Source organism: Hyperolius riggenbachi, chromosome 3, assembly GCF_040937935.1.
Source record: "Hyperolius riggenbachi isolate aHypRig1 chromosome 3, aHypRig1.pri, whole genome shotgun sequence".
NCBI lineage: Eukaryota > Metazoa > Chordata > Amphibia > Anura > Hyperoliidae > Hyperolius > Hyperolius riggenbachi.
The window spans coordinates 314,613,393-314,628,943 of NC_090648.1; the positions used below are offsets into that span (position 1 = coordinate 314,613,393).

Below are 15,551 nucleotides of genomic sequence, written 5' to 3' on the forward strand. Positions count from 1 at the left end.
CACATAAGATACGGTACATTAAAACCTTTAAACAGATGATGAATCTTCTATCGCCGTCAAATGATAAACATCCAGAAGTCAGAAATAATTTTATCACTGTGCTTTCTTACATTATTGCATCGTCTATATAATTAAAAGGTGTAAGTTCTGACAAAATGGTAAAGCATATTAAAAATTCATCACTTATTAATAAATGATACCACACAGTGACTTCTGAAGAACAGCCAATTAATTTCACACATAGGGGTACATATATCTATACATGAAAGGCAGAAAAAATGAAATACTTCTCTGCTTCTACACATTATACTATTAAACATTAATATTAAACTTTATTTATAAACTGCTTACATACTACTCAGAGCTACACAGCTTTACACAGGGAAATTAAAGTGTTCAATGGTATACACAATAGGTTAGAGGATTCATTGAGTCCATATGGTGGCAGATAAGAGCACAAGGGGAGAAGGGCCCAGCCAAATAGGCTTACAATCTATATTATACAAGAATAGGATCCAGGGGCGTTCCGTCTATTGGGCGCCAGGTGGCGTGGTGTGTCGGGGGACTAACAGGGAGGGGGTGTCATAAAGGCCTCCCCCAGAGGCCATGAGCAGGAGGGGGAAGCAGTGCAAGGCAGCGGGGACAGCGGCATAGAGGGGGGGCAAACCCTCCTCCCTCACCTGGGCCCCCTCCTTCTGCTCTCTCCCCCTCCAGATATGTGGCAGGCACGGTGGGCAGGTGGAGAATAACTCACTTGACTTCCGCGCTCCAGGCGCTGGATCGCGGCGTCATCATCACATGCCACAGGTCTCAATATCGCTCACTGTTCTTCCTGATTAGCAGGGCCAATTCATCACTTCAAGGTTCCCTCAAGGATCCCTCCTTAGAAATGGCCCCTACTCTATCTACACCAGTCAGCATACAAGTGAACGCTTGTGCTCTGAAATTCAAGCTGAGGCAATTTTTGGTTCTTAACCTTTACACAAAGGGAACGCATGTATGCACTATAAATCAGCCTTTTCGCTAGGGATTGATAAACATTTTACCCTTGTTTTGTGTAGTTTCTGTCTGTCATCTCTTTTCAGGTATGTTGCTGCCTGCTGACATACAACTGCCCAACTAACAAAATGTTTTGCCCACTTCAATAACCACCTTGGACCTCAGTAAAGGTTGACCTTACTTAGGTAGCTCTTGCTGGTGCACTTTTCCTGCAGGTCCACCACTCCTGCTTCACTGTAACTACAACAAGGTAGAAAAAGGCACTCCACAGGCTTCAAACTTTCATTTGACACACTTGTGGAAGGGTCCGGTGACCCGTAACATGTATGTGTCCATGGTCAATAAACCACAAACGAAAGATTGAAGCCTGCGGAGTGCCTTTTTCTACCATGTTGGTATTTCTTGCCCACCCCTGGTATATGTAGATGAACAAATTTATAATAGAAATAAAAGAACGTTTGGCTTTCCTGGTAAAACTGTAGCAATGTTTGGCTGTTAGTGATCTGGTTGTTGTGCAGGGGGTACAACAGGTGCAGTCCTACCACACTTGTCTTTAAACGGAATGTCCAGGCAGCCAAAAAAATGTCATTTACTTACCCGGAGCTTCCTCCAGCCCCTACCAGCCACTATGTCCCTTGCCACAGCTCCGCTCTCAGCCCCTGGTTCCTGGTCCCTGACGGTGCAGAGGCTGACCTCACCAGGTCGTCCTCTACTGTGCCTGCGCAGTACACTCCACACCACGTGCGAGTGATTGACAGCGGTGCTCGTGCAGGTGCAGTAGAGGATGACCTGGTGAGGTCGGCCTCTGCACCATCAGGGACTGGAAGCCAGCTGAGAGGGAAGCTGCAGCGAAGGACACAGCGGCTGTTAGGGGCTGGACGGGCAGGCCCGGGTAAGTAAATTTAATTTTTTGGGACTGCCTGGATATTACTTGAATCGGAAAGAAAACTTATGATATAATGACAAAACTTATCATAATATATCGGGTGGCCAATGTATGCAACCAATACAAAACCTCCGTCTCTGCATTGTACTTTATTCGTGGCATACAAAAATAATCACAGCAAATGCAATATGTTACCCTCCCTTCTAAAAACCATTAAAAACACTGATCACAAACAATGAGCGCATGTATGATAATGCCACTGTCACTGCGATGGTCATGACCACACTCAGATCGCCCAGCCAAAGCCTATGCCAATCGAATTGGTCCACCAATCGCAACCTGACATTAAAGTGGGCCCGCCACCGGCGCACACCACAAGGCCTCCACTCTCACACAGAAGTTTCTATGGCCATCCTGGATTGTACTGTTAAAGATGGTGCCCTGAATAATGTATAATTAGGAATCGGCATACCCATCAAACACTTCATGCAATTGCAGCACAGTTCCCGCAACACAACATGGTGTGTGCGTCAACAGCTGTCCTTTTCCTCTGAGATATAAGAGCTGTATTAGGAAAGTCCAGATTAATCCACCTCCTTGTCAGCATAATCTTCTAAATGTGTGGTATAGGCGCATTGGATATATATTCCTTACATCACAGTACTTTATAATATACTTCACTAGATCTCCGTGTGGTAGGATGGTCCTCCCTTCACCGGCAGTGTCAAGGCTCTTGTAACTTTTTCCAGGGGGAGCTTTGCTCAGGGCATGACATCTCCATTCTCGTCCGACGCCTATGCGTCACCTCGTTCTGTGTCCGCCTCTATGCCTTTCCAGGGGATTCCACAGGCGCCGCTTGGCATTCCGGATACTGTGAGCTCTCACTCGTTTGGATCAGGCCCTCCCGCTTATGATATAATGGGCTCAATTCTGGTAGTGTTTAGTAAATAATTACCTCATGGAATTGGGTTTACCTCATGAGAGAAATCAACTGAACCACTGAAATACCTCATGTTCAGAAATGGAGAAAAATCTTTCAGAATTGATAAAAGAAGAGGAAAATACCTCATGAGGTATTTTACCTACAAAAAAATATTTACCTTTACATAGCTACCAGAATTGAGCCCAATGAATTGTATGTGTAGTACAGATAATGAATAGGACATTAGTAGCAAAGACAAGAGTCTCATATTTTTCAGTTATATAGCTTTTTTATGTAACATTGCATCAGTCTGTCATATTTGCAGTTTATAGACCATACTCTGTATTTTAAGCTATAAAACATAGCAGAGATTATGTCCATTTGAACATCCCTACAGTAAAACCTTATCTAAACCTGTCTCTCGCTGTTTCTTTGTTGTTTAAGTGCTTTAATAAAAGGGACAGTCTTCAACCCAAGTTGAGTTGAAAAGCTCAGAGAAGCTCTTCTGAATAGATAACAACTGACGTTTCTTAAATCTTCATGTACTGGAGAACAATATGCAACTCTTTTTTTCCCTACTAATGTTCTATTTCTTAGCTGTATTACACATACAATTCATTATCTCATAATCATAGTTTAAAGCAAACCTGGAGCGAAAATAAAGTTCAACAAATGATCATTAAATGATGTACTCATGTCAAAGATGCATGATGATGCTCACCTATATTAAATTCACGCTATGTAAAAGTATTCATTTATTACTGTACAAATAAACCTAACTACAGAAATTTACAACCACATACAATTAACAATGAATGCAGCCAAACAGGTTTAAAATGTATCGATTTCAACAGATCTCTATTTTAAAACTGTTTTTTGCTTTTCCTTGAGATCAGATTTCTCTTTAACAATGATTCATATATTACTGCAGCACTCCGGACATTGAAACATCATTCAAAATGTGTCTAGGTCTTTTTTAGCAAATGTGAGAACAGATGGCTCTCATCTCATACAATTGCAATGTGATTTGGTGCTAAACGAAGACTGTACTGTTTCTGATAATGATACAGAAAGACATCTGTTTGTTATTCTGCTAGATAATGTCTTGTTGTTCTAGCTTTCACATCAGAAATTAAAAAAAAATGTACACTGTAAAGAAGCTTCACAAGTCTGTATATTTATAGAAGTACATTTCAGGTAAACAATTCCAAAAACATTCATTCAAAGTATTTACCTAAACAGGTTATGTTACAAAGACACCAAGTTTGGCAAACTATTCAAAAAATCTTTCAAAAAATATTCAAAAAAGCAAACCCAGGAAACAGATAGTCAAGGACCTCGAAGCAAATTGGCTCTAATCCACGATTTTTTGGCTTCCAAACTCACCAAGTTGAATGAGACTAAGTTTCCATCCCACCACCTGGACCACCAGTGGCCACAGTCATGTTCCTCCATAGGAAGCAAATGGAATCAGGTGGGTGGTGTGTATGGTCATATAGTTAGCTAACAGCAGGAGGAAGGGCAGGTGGCAGAATGTACCTTGTACTCACCCACAAGGCATCTTGGGAAGTGGTTACTGTGGTGGCTAGAGATGGCTCGAACCTCCAATTTTCGGTTTGCGAACCGCGAATGCAAACTTCCGCAAAAGTTCCGTTTGCACGAACTTTCGCGAATCGCAATAGACTTCAATGGGGAGGCGAACTTTGAAAACTAGAAACACTTATGCTGGCCACAAAAGTGATGGAAAATATGTTTCAAGGACTCTAACATCTGAGTTTTTGCATGGATGAGTGAGATAGATGCCAAAAGTCCCAGGGAAAAATCTGGATTTGACGCAAGGCAGCATTTTAAGGGCAGAAATCAAATTGAATGCTATATTGCAGGCCTAAAGTGGGCAGTTTTAAAACATCTTGCATGTCTATACATCAATCAGGGAGTGTAATTAGAGTACTGCTTCACACTGACACACCAAACTCACTGTGAAACGCACCGCAAACAGCTGTTTGTATTGTGAAGGCCATGCTGGACTGGTGCGCACCATGGCGAGAGTGCAGGCCGTGGCGGTTTTCAAGCCCATATGGTCGCCAGGCTGTGGTAGCTCAATGATAGAACAACAGTGACTGTCCAGCTGATCAAATTTGGTCTGTCCACAATGAAGCAACGACCTTATTATCTGGGGTGTGCCACCCCCCCCCCCCCTACCCCCGAGACACTCATATCGCCGTCGGTCATTGCTTCATTGTGATACGCAAGCCCCTTCACCGCGGCAAGGTAATGATCATGAAGGGGAATTGGCACATGTACATGCCTTTTGTTTTGTTGTTGCGGCTGCAGTGCAGCCAGAAAACCAGAAAAATTAGTATAGCGGCCGCTGCTTAAAAATTCAGGAATCCACCTGGAGTCCTGGACCCTGTTGGTGGTGGCGGAGAAGGCAGTCAAGCGGCCTGCGGGCAGAGGTGCTGTGTGGGGAGCGACTAAGTCTTGGGGCAGGCAGTCACACGGCGTGCAGGCAGAGATGCTGTGTGTGGGGACTGACTTAGTCTTCGGGCGGGCAGTAGCCCTCCGGGATCCATGCCTCGTTCATTTTGATAAAGGTGAGGTACCGAACACTTTTGTGACTTAGGCGACTTCTCTTCTCAGTGACAATGCCTCCAGCAGCAGGTAGGTATATGCAGTGATGGGTATTACAATGTGCACCTGTCACACACACAGGTAGTCACTGAATGTGCTGGGCCTGGCAGTGGCACACACAGTAGGAATTACCAAGGCTGTCTATGCAACACAATTGTCTGTGGGACACACACACACACACACAAATAGATCACAAGAACAAGATTAGCTCTCAAAAGAGCTGTTGAGGGGTGCTTTCTTAGCAATAAGAATCAGCAAGTAGCAAGCTAAGAAGCCTACAAGAGCCTAACTAAGCTTTCCCTATAGGTCTCTGCACAGCAGCTCTCCCTTCTCTAATTACTGCAGGCACACAAGTGAGTCCAATGCCTGACCCTGCCTGCATTTTATAAGGGGAGAGTGGCTCCAGGAGGGAGTGTAGCCTGATTGGCTACAATGTGCCTGCTGACTGTGATGTAGTGGGTCAAAGTTGACCCTAATGATGCACTAGGGGGGCGAATTGAACTTCCGGAAAAGTTCCCGGTTCCCCGCGAACGCGAACCATCGAAATTCGCCGGGAACCATTCGGGCCATCTCCAGTGGTGGCCAGTCTCTAAAAATGGCCAGGTTAAAAAATTTTAAAGAAAGTCACTGCATGGCTTTCTTCTGGGAATTATGTAAGAATGGATTATTGGGTTGTTTTGGGAGTTTGTTGGGTGGAGCGCATGTTAAAGTGGGCAGTTGGGTGGCCAATATTTGAAAAATCCAGTCCTTATAAAGAAAATTGAGGAAATGCTTGATGGGGAGTGGTGTAAAATTGCTTGTTGTTGTATTTTCTGTTAATTAAACACATTTCAAATCATAATTAAGACTCTGTATGGCCCCCTTTAAATGTATACATAGATTGTAATTAAACTACTTTGAAATGGACAGGAAGTGTAGCACAGATATTCTTTTTCCAAATGCCAAGGAGAGAGACACACTTCTCATAGGTTTAGGGTCTATTCTAGTAAATGTATGTGAAATGTTATCAGGCAAATGTGATATGGGCTGTTTATATTACCATGAGACAGTGTATATTTCTGAGAGGAAAATGGAATCCTCTTGCTCAGTGAATGCAATTGTTTAACCTACCTTCAGTTAACCTACAGTATATATGTATGCACGTTTGATTTTAATATGTTTTAAATTAATGCTAATCAATGAATCTTTTAGCAGTCCATAGGCTGATCGGGGTAAATTCCTCTTTTCCCCTTAGTGGTGAACGGGTTAAAGGAATACTATCAATACCCAAGTGTTCTAAAATGACAGTGTGCAAATAATGTCTAAGTAGCTGTGTAAACATTTTCCTACTTTTCATGGTAAATATCAGAGACAAAAGCTGTAATTTATTGAGGGTAGGATTTAGCTATATTGGGACAAATCAATTGCAGAAGGGGTGTCTGCTTCAATGCACAGCCAGAGTTGCATATCAGACTACAGAAAGCAAATATCAAACATCAAACTCTGAAAGCAAAAACAGTTACATTTCCGACACTTCAGTCAGAAACAGAGCTCCCAACAGCTGCAGCTCCTGTGTCCTGTCTCTCTCTGTCACACACAGAGCTACACATAGAGTTAACTGATCAAGTGTGAGGGGAATTTCCCCTCTCCTCATGGCTCAGTCAGCCGTCAGTTTTGGCGTCAGTAAACGTTGAATGTATTTTGCTAACAGTAAACAAAGAAGTTGCTACTAAAATGTATACAGCAGTACTTAGCAGCACTTCCCAAGCAATTCCTGTGTCAATTGAAAAAAATATGTGAATCGATAGTATTCCCTTAAGTGGTTAGCTGCCTTGGCTTGCATTGTAGCATGGGCATTACACAATGCACATACAGGGGTTGGACAAAATAATGGAAAGACCTTGAAAATAAACAAAAAATAATTTTAATATGGTTTAGGCCCACCTTTTGCGGCAATTACAGCCTCAATTCTCCGAGGTATTGATTCATACGAATTGTGACTTGTGTCCAATGGAATTTTAGCCCATTCTTTAGTGAAAACACCCTCCAGTTCTTTTAGAGATGATGGTGGTGGAAATCGACTTCTTACTTGAATCTCTAATAACGACCATAAATGCTCAATAATGTTGAGGTCTGGGGATTGTGGTGGCCAGATGAGATGCTCAACTCCATTAGAATGTTCCTCGTGCCATTCTATAAAGGGGCACTATGGCGAAAAACTGTAAAATTTAAAATATATGCAAACATAGACAAATAAAAAGTATATTTTTTCCAGACTAAAATGAGCCATAAATTACATTTCTCCTATGTTGCTGTTACTTACAATAGGTAAGGGAAATCTGACAGAAGCGACAGGTTTTGGACTAGTCCATCTCTTCATAGGGGATTCTCAGCAAGGCTTTTATTCTTTATAAAGATATTCCCAAAAAGCGATTTAAACAATGATGCTGGCCAGCTTCCCTGCTCTCTACACAGTTTTTTTGGCAGTTGTACAGAGCAACTGCCATTCACTAAGTGCTTTTGAAAATAAATAAATCCCTGAGAATCCCCTATGAAGAGATGGACTAGTCCAAAACCTGTAGCTTCTGTCAGTTTTCTATTATCTACTGTAAGTGGCAGAAACATAAGAGAAAAGTTATTTATGGCTCATTTTACTCTGGAAAAAAACGTACTTATTATTTGTATATGTTTGCACATTTAAAATTTTTCGCCATAGTGCCCCTTTAACAATTCTAGATGTATGGATTGGGGCATTATCATCTTGAAAGATGGCATTGCCCTCCGGAAACAGTTCTTGAACCATAGGATGAACTTGGTCACCAAAGATTCCTAAATAGTCTTGGCTGTTAATTTTTCCATGAAGGGAAATCATTGGCCCGGCGGATTTCCAAGAAATAGCACCCCAGATCATCACAGAACCCCCCTCATGTTTTACGGTTGGGAGAAGGCAGTCTGGATGAAATGCTTCTTTCGGCTGTCTCCAAACGTACATTTGGCCGGAGGTCGGAAATAAGGTAAACGATGATTCGTCAGAGAAAATCTAATTTTTCCACTGCTCGAGGGAACAATTCTGGTGGTTTCTACACCACTTTAAATGCTTTGAAACATTTGTCTTTGAGAGCAGAGGTTTTCTAATTGCAGTTCTTCCATGGAATCCAGATTTGTGCAGCTCCCGACGAACAGTTTTTGTGGAAACTGGGTTCTGTAAGTGTTCATTGAGCTCTGCAGTGATTTTAGGAGCTGTGGTCTTGCAAGCTTTTTTAACAATTCGATTTAGAGTCTCTCTCACACAACTTCGACTTTCGGCCACAACCATGCTTTGCTGAGGACGTTTTTCCTTCTCTTTCAAAGGCAGTCATTACTTTTGAGACAGTACCTCTTGAAATGCCAAGCATTCAGGCAGTTTCTGTTACAGTAGCGCCTGCCATACGAGCACCAACAATTTGGCCTCTTTGAAAGTTTGAGAGATCTGCCATTTTTATAAATCATAACCAACTATGGTTTAAATATGTCAAGTTTTGCTTAAAACATGTTCAAAGATTATGATGCCAAAATGTTAGGTGTTTCCATTATTTTGTCCAACCCCTGTAGGTTTAGGTCAATTGCCCCTTTAAATGTATCATGTGCAGGAAGGCAGTGTTAAGTTTACCAGGATTTATGCAAGTTATGTAACTTGCAGGACACGCATTACATATGCAACACCTATGTTGCCTGCTACAGCACCAACATAGGTGTTGCATTTAGAAAATGAGATGTGCAAATTAAATAACAGGTAATTTACATATATCACTGTAAACACCATGTGCACTGCCTGCACACATTAACTTATAAAATCTGGATACTTATCTCAATATTGTAAAGTCTGTGTATGGTCCAAAAGGTTTACAGATCCTCTTTTAGCCCCGGCCCCTCCACAGAACCCTCTTCTTCTTGTGGCCTTTTTCTCCTCTATGTATGAGCACATCCATACTTGGTATGTACAAGTAAAGTACACATATGCCCAGTAGAACAAAGCACTTGGACACACAGGAAGATTGTCTTTGCCTTCATAAATTCTGAAGGCGGACATGTAGCCAGTACCACTCTTGAATACCTTATTAAATTTAACCCCATACTTTGCCCACTTTGATGGGATATACTGCTTTAACCGAGTCTCCCATGATATGTTACCAGGGACTCATCAACAGCGATGTCTCGCTCTGGGATACATACCTCGGTGAATCTTACGCTGACGTGGGTCAAGAAGGGCCTTTGTTTGAAAAGCCTGTCATGGGAAGGGTCATTTGTTGAGACACAGTGGGTGTTATCATTCAAATGTATGAATTTTGAAAGAAATTCATACTGCTGCTTGCCCATTGTAGCTAGATAGAGGGGCGTATCATGGAGGATGTCTTTGGACCAGTTTATCCTTAATTCAGGCTTTTTATTTATGCCCATATTTAGAGTCAGGCCAAGATACATTTTTATATCAGGCACAGTGGTAGACTCCCATTTGCCCACTATGTAGTGGGTGGGATTCTGTGGCAAAAATTGGTGTGCATACAGAGTTGTCTGCTCAGCTATGTGCACCAACTATTCCTCTGTGACATTCAGCTGAAAAACTGTGCATCAAGGTGTATCAAGTATTCCTTTGGCACTGATGCACCACTAGTGGCTTTGAAAGGTGGGATGACAACAAAAGTAGGGGGTGACCAGTTGCCATTCAGAAAGTGAACTGGTACCTCCTGCCTATAAGGTACCAGAGTCCACACAACAGACATTTTTAGGAATGCACATTGTTACTGGATGTTACTATGTGCATTCTTTACTAGAAGGCTCAGTTTGGCTCAGGGAACACATGTTTCCGTTCACCAATCACTGCAAGATCCACTATGAACTAGCGTCGGGAGCGGTGCACAAACTGGACGCATACAAATGTCCAGTTTAAGATAATAGGTTAACGGTTTAGTGAATCTAACCCAGAGTGGGAACTTGGTCTTAAAGGTAATCTGAAGTAAGAGGGATATAGAGGCTGCCATATTTATTTCCTTTTAAACAATATCAGTTACCATGTACAGTAGTTCTCCTAAACTCTTTGGCTGCAGTAGTGCCCGAATCACACACCAGAAACAAGCATGCAGATAATCTAATCAGGCTTCAGTCAGAGAACCTGATCTGCATGCTTGTTTAGGGTGTATAGCTACAGGTATTAGAGGCAGAGGATCAGCAAGGACAGCCAGGACATTTGCATTGTTTAAAATGAAATAAATACTGTATGTCAGCCTTCATATGCCTCTCACTTCAGATTCTCTTTAATGAAGTTCTAAAAACAGCCCATGCTTTGGCCTGCAGCTGACAAATGACTTTACTTCACACTGAGTCAGACAATTCATACACCTTTCCCTGTTAATGTACATGGAACACAATGTAGTTCTGCGTAATGGGCGGGCGACTCCTGGGTACACACAGTGCTGTGCAAACTGCGTCTGCATCCTGTGTAAATAATTATTAGTCAAATTAATAGTTTTAGCACAGGTGATTAGCTTATTAAAGAAAACATCAATCTGCAAACTTGTAAACATTCGAACTTTGGAAAAACACCAAAAACTAGCAGTGTTGCGCTTTAAATTCCAACCCTTCACATCAACAGGCTGGGTGAGTAATGTGTTTAGCAAACAGCACACTCTCAGAGAGCACTCAGCAAAGAAAACCTGTGCTCAGCAACAGGCACAGGAACTTATTTGTGGCATAGAACAGTGACAGTGGAAACCCTCTTAAGATTCATACAAGTGGCGTTATTGGAGTAGGAGCTGTTTCAACTGGAAATCAATACAAAACAGCAGCAGAATTGAAAGGAGGCAAACACAATAAGTGACTGAGCTCTCAAAGCATGCCCTCCACATTCACGTTTCTTTTCTCACGTGTTCCTTCTAAATATAGACAGTCCTCCTAATTGACAGGAGAGTTCATGCTGTGTACACCAAACTCCTAATCTCCCTTTCACACATTCCTTTTAAGGCTGAGGAAGACAGCCAATCAGATACGGTTGAACATACAGTACGCCGTGTGAAAGAGGTCTCTGATCCTCCCCTCTATATATTTTTTTGACACACTAACCACTTTGTGGGAGGCTGTATCCATGGAGAAAAACAAATGAACCACACTGCTAATAGTATGCTATGTTGTTTACATTATCAGCGTAAAGAATAAAATGATTCTTACCCAAAGATTTGAAATGAAACTCCACAGATGGGAAGTAGAGTACAAAATTCCAGAGATAGATTTCTTTGAAATAAATAAACACGAGCCCGTAATTCTGTTACAACTGTAGACATTAGACATCTACCTTCCTAAAAGATCTGTATAGCACTCACCTTATAGACACCCATCATTCATGATGGTTTGAACCGATAGCCATGCTGGCTGTCATGCTGTCTACTGTCCTATGGAGATAGGAGGAGGAGAAGCAGTAAGCCCCTCCAGCACCTGGGAAAAATACACAATTTGTTCACCTACCACCTCCTGCAAGCAGCCAGGTCAGGATAGACCTACTGTCAGCAGTACCATCAAGTGGTGGCTCCCTGCTATGGCCAAGTTAGGACCAGCCACAAATGTAATAGTGAGTCACTGTCTACCTCCCCAGCACCCACAATCCATTATTGGGTGTCTGGATAGTGTACTGGTTAAGGGCACTGCCTCTGACAGAGGAAATGGGCGTTCGAATGTCAGCTCTTGCTGTTCAGTAAGCCTGCACCTATTCAGTAGGAGGCGCCCTTGGGCAAGACTCCCTAACACTGCTAATGCCTATATAGCACATCTTTTGAGTCTGCCAGGAGAACAGCGTGATATAAATGTTATTTTTTTATTGGCAGTGCAGCACTAGTAAGTGGTACATGGGATCTCATACATCATCATCCTTATCAGTTGCAAGCAGCTACTTTCCCAACTAGCAGCAGTATTTTACTTTGGGGCTGTTTGAAAGGTAACTAAGTTGTCCCCACATGTTTCAGTAAGGTAGACATGAGAATGCTGTGCAGGAGTTTGAACAGCATACTTCAACATGTGTTCTTAGGTTCTCATGAACTTGTCAGAGACAATTTCGCTCATTCCTATTCATGTGGTCTGGGTGTGTGGCATCAGGATGGCAAGTCTGTTACTATATGTTGTACAATACTGGTAATAGCAGGCCAGTATCTTTAAATGGGACTGAAATCATGCAGGAATAATGCATGATTGTGAAGGTCACATTTAAGACATTTTACCCACTTTAGACTGTATATGTATGGTAACATTTTAAGCTGACACTTGGCAGAAAAGATCTTTCAGTTGTTCACAATAAAATAAAAGGAATACATTGAAAATATATCAACGTACACCTAATGTGAGGGGGAAAAAAGTTACATACATACAATATTGGGAAGGCTCTGGAAGGTCCAAAGATTCCCCGGATTCTCTTACAGTCCAATATTCTAGCGCAGGATCCCTGTGTTCCTATTTGACTTGTGTCAGTGGAACAGATCTCTTCTGGCCACGAGCATGGCCATAGATAAGTGCATCTGGACTGGGCATACACAAGTACCTGAGGATAGGAATTAGTATACCTCTGGGAAACCTAACACTTTCTTTGTTTTTCTTTATTCCCTGTAAATGAGTAAAGGCAGATAAACACACACAAAGACTGTTGGGTGCCGGTATTGAGATTCAGTCCGAGGCCTAGGGTGACCTTTTAGGGCAGAAAGACATAGAGATGCATCGGGAGGCTACAGCCTCATGACACGCTCTGTTGTTATGGAGGGTGGAGGAAGGACAGCAGTGCAAGACAAAGCAGCCTTCATCCACAGGGGTGAGATGAGGAACAATGATCTTACGTCTCTAAAGATCCAGCATGCTGGATATTTATGCAACATGGAGGAACACCTATGCCCATGCTAGATTGTCAGCAAACATGGCCCTGAATGGCTGCCTTGGCTGAGTGTCTCCTAGCATGACTACCTAGTGTAACAGCTAAAAATCTGAGATGAGCAAGTGTTTATTTTATATAGCAAACACACAGCGCATTAGGAATTATCACCTGCTCCAGGTTGGTATAAAGTTAATTTTCAAGTCACATAGGAGAGACAGCTGAAAAGCTGTCACAAATTATGCATTGATGCCAAGAAAAATAATTTAAGTGCAATTTCACATACATTATATCTGTTAATGTATGCAGTTAGACAATGATAATAATAACTCATGCAAAACCTTTATAATGTGTTAAATGTTAGTCATGAGATAAAGTAAAGTCTCTAAAAACCTAAAAAAAAAATAAGATCGAAAAATACATTAAAGAAGTTATGGAACTGATGCTATGTACAAAACAAATTCCAGAGATCAATTTCTTCACAGAGCATTTGTACTGTGAACAGTAAAGCGACAATTTATGGTGCACTCTAGTATGTGACCCATGTGACCAATTGCATCACTGAGCACAGGTCTGGAATGTACAGAATGTAGTCTGGCCCCATACATCCACAACCAGTATCAGTGTGCTCAGAAACTACATATGGCCAAACAATCAATGTAATGAAAACATGGACAAATCCCACAAATCATTCAAAGGGCCCCCTTCAGTGAAGTGAATAAAGTCTTTCTGAAGTTGAATGAATTTCTGATGTTGTGAGTGGATGGAGCAGTCTGCAACGTCCAATCAAGGTGGCATAAAGTGGTGGTGCTGAGCAGTGGGAGGGAGTACTACATAAGTGCCTTACTACATGTTTTGTTGGGACTACACAACTTCCTCAGGGGTTATGACTTAAAGGGATACTGTAGGGGGGTCGGGGGAAAATGAGCTGAACTTACCCGGGGCTTCTAATGGTCCCCCGCAGACATCCTGTGCCCACGCAGCCGCTCACCGATGCTCCGGCCTCGCCTCCGGTTCACTTCTGGAATTTCTGACTTTAAAGTCAGAATACCACTGCGCCTGCGTTGCCGTGTCCTCGATCCCACTGATGTCATCAAGAGCGCACAGCGCAGGCCCAGTATGGTCTGTGTCTGCGCAGTACACTCCTGGTGACATCAGCGGGAGCGAGGACACGGCAACGCAGGCGCAGTAGTTTTCTGACTTTAAAGTCAGAAATTCCAGAAGTGAACCGGAGGCGGGCCGGAGCATTGGGGAGTTGCTGCGCCAACACAGGATGTCTGTGGGGGACCATTAGAAGCCCCTGGTAAGTTCAGCTCATTTTTCCCCGACCCCCCTACAGTATCCCTTTAAAAAAAGGATATGGTTATGCTTATTCTGAAATTCTAAGGGTTCAAAATTGGTATATGTAACAATATATACTGGTGAGGTGTGTTCTACTACAACCATCTCATATTTTACTTTTGTGTTCATTGTTTTTTATCTTCCATAAAAGTGTTACTTTGTCCAGAACAAAAAAATGCAAAAAAACATTTATTCACTGAGTAAACATAAAGTAATGGATACAGTCTTGGTATTTTATTTGCATAAATATACACATTGCCCCTCTGGAAGTATGCCTGTAGATAGATTCTTAGATCAATGTTCTTTTGAGCCTTGAAATTGCTTCTTTGAACATTCGCTGTTCTGAAAAATGTTTTGTGCAGAAAGAAAATTTAAAGTCAAATTACAGCTGTGTCAGTAGGCTAGAGCATTTAACGATTAATATAACTAACCTGTAATGGAAAATCATCAAGGTATTATTCAGTCATACAGCTCAGCATGACTAGAAAATTGGAGATTACAAGTCATATCCTGATTTATTTTAAGATGCACAAGTCTCCCTAGTCATGTGACTTCTCAACAAGTACTGAGGTATGACAGCTTCAGTACAGTATTTTAAGCCCCACTCCAGACATGACATAAACAAAAGGTACCGTCCACCTTGAAGGCAATTCATAAAGTGTGACTTCAGATACACAAATGGCACCGTACAGCTTTAAATGTGGCAAGGCTAAAATCCATAAACTGTTGTTAATAAAGTTTAAATTATGTTTTATTGTTAAGTAAATAAATAATATTTTACATCCATCAGAGTGAGCAGCAGTAGAGGGGGGAGGGCTGATGTAGCAGCGCACAACTGAGGAACACAGAGCGAGTGAGGCGAGTGCGGAGAACAATGCCCTTAGCCAGAGCTGGGCGATACTCCAGGCTGATTG

At 42.1% G+C, this 15,551-nt stretch overlaps 1 long non-coding RNA gene across 1 annotated transcript in view; it reads right to left on the reverse strand.

Annotated features, from left to right (window-relative positions):
- Positions 1-14,867: 14,867 nt before the first annotated feature.
- The window catches only part of LOC137563786 (uncharacterized), a 30,632-nt gene continuing 29,948 nt past the window's right edge, over positions 14,868-15,551 (reverse strand). Inside the window, exon 3 of the long non-coding RNA XR_011030437.1 lies at positions 14,868-14,979. This is a non-coding gene — a long non-coding RNA (uncharacterized lncRNA). The remainder of the gene's footprint in view (positions 14,980-15,551) is intronic.